Genomic DNA, 1,726 nt, shown 5'->3' with positions numbered 1-1,726 from the left:
GTCTAAAAATTCTTGAATTTTCTCAGTACCTAGTTTTGAGAATTTTGATTCTGAAGCTTAGAATTTTGAGTTTCATAACATGGTCAAGCTTTTTCGAAGGCATAAATTTTCTAAAACCTGTTTGTAACATGATGCAAGTTGAGTTGTTTCAGGTGGTTTGAAGTCTTTTGATTATGATTATTTCAATACATAGGGAAGAATAAGCCTGCTCAATTTACAATTTTTAATAAAATCAGCTGATTTGAAAATTACGAAGCTCTAATATAAGTTTAAAATGACTGATGTATTTAGTTTGTATGCTTAGATACTATCTTCTTCTGGTTTTGCTATTGTTAAAACCGTTTTTATCTTTCTTTTCCTTCTGTGTGTTTAAGTTACTTTAAATCTAATTTTGTGCTGAGTTTCTTGAAGCTCACGCCTAAGAATTCATTGGCATAGCTCTACATCTCCCAGGTTCAAAACCCATCGGCAGCATATCATAATACCCTTTGAACAAAGGTATTCTACCTCAATTCTTTACATTTTACTTTTACCATCATTTTCTCACCCCATCTAATGGATGCTGTGGGTGGTTGGCGGGTGCTCTGATGTGGTTAATTAATGCTCTTTCTTTCCTATCCTGTCCCCGTGGTTATATGCAACAACAAATTTTGAAATTATGCAAGCTGAGCCAAAAAATGTGAAATTATGCGATTCGTTTAATTTTAACAAAGAATGTTAAAGGAAAATAATCAGAAACTATGCAACAACAAAAAATGATCAAATTTTGCTCAATTAAATGGGGTGCATAAAACCACGGGGACTGCCTGTCAAACATTCCTCTTTATTTCACCTCCTTCTTTTGTCTGTATGCTCCTCTCTAGTAACACATGTAATCTTCAGCACTTTATATGTGACCTAATAATTGTATTGCAAGTGCCTTAAAACTCTTACTAAAACTAAGATAAACAATCCTTGGTATTGTTAGACTGCAGGTGACTGTCCTCGTAGAATTTTATGCAAATTTAGAAGGCCAAATTATGCACAAAAAAGCAAAATTATGCAAAAATTATGCAAGTTACCGTAACACCACCATTCGCAACATGCTTTGCACTTTTTCAACACGAAGTTTCATGATTTTCATGTTTTATGTATCGGAAAATTGAAACAGAACATATCAGTATCCGTAACTTGTAGTGTATTTGGAAAACAAAACAACCAAAAATAATAATCTCTGTAACTTTCAGCTGTAGATCTAGATCTAGATCTATAGAGAGGAAAGAAAAATGTTTTTTTTTAAATAAAAAAAAAGGACATCTGGACCTCTGATACAGGCACATTACTAAAACCAGGGACAACTGTCAAACATGAAACATCAGCAGACATGAGAACAACAACTTTTGATAGATTTAAAAATTGAACATGCTCAAGGAACAAAATCACAACCCACAACTAAGATCTTCTAACAAGGGAAATAACCAACGTTTCATTCAAATGAGACTTATTACGGTGATTACCTCCCTTTAGTCACATAGCGAGGCGTTAATCAACTATTTTCTGGGGGGGAAAAAAAGAAGAAAAAAAAAAAAACGTGGAAAAAACGCGGATAATCCAAAATTATGCAAATGTTGCCGCGGCCGCACAATCGCCTAATCCTAGGGGGACAGAGGGGATTAGGGGCGGCTCGAATCGAGGAATCGAGATTTGTTAAACTGGCCGGCTATCATTCATATATCGATCGCTCGTC

This window comes from Aplysia californica, unplaced genomic scaffold, assembly GCF_000002075.1.
Source record: "Aplysia californica isolate F4 #8 unplaced genomic scaffold, AplCal3.0 scaffold01253, whole genome shotgun sequence".
Lineage (NCBI taxonomy): Eukaryota > Metazoa > Mollusca > Gastropoda > Aplysiida > Aplysiidae > Aplysia > Aplysia californica.
This window is presented reverse-complemented; position numbering follows the sequence as displayed.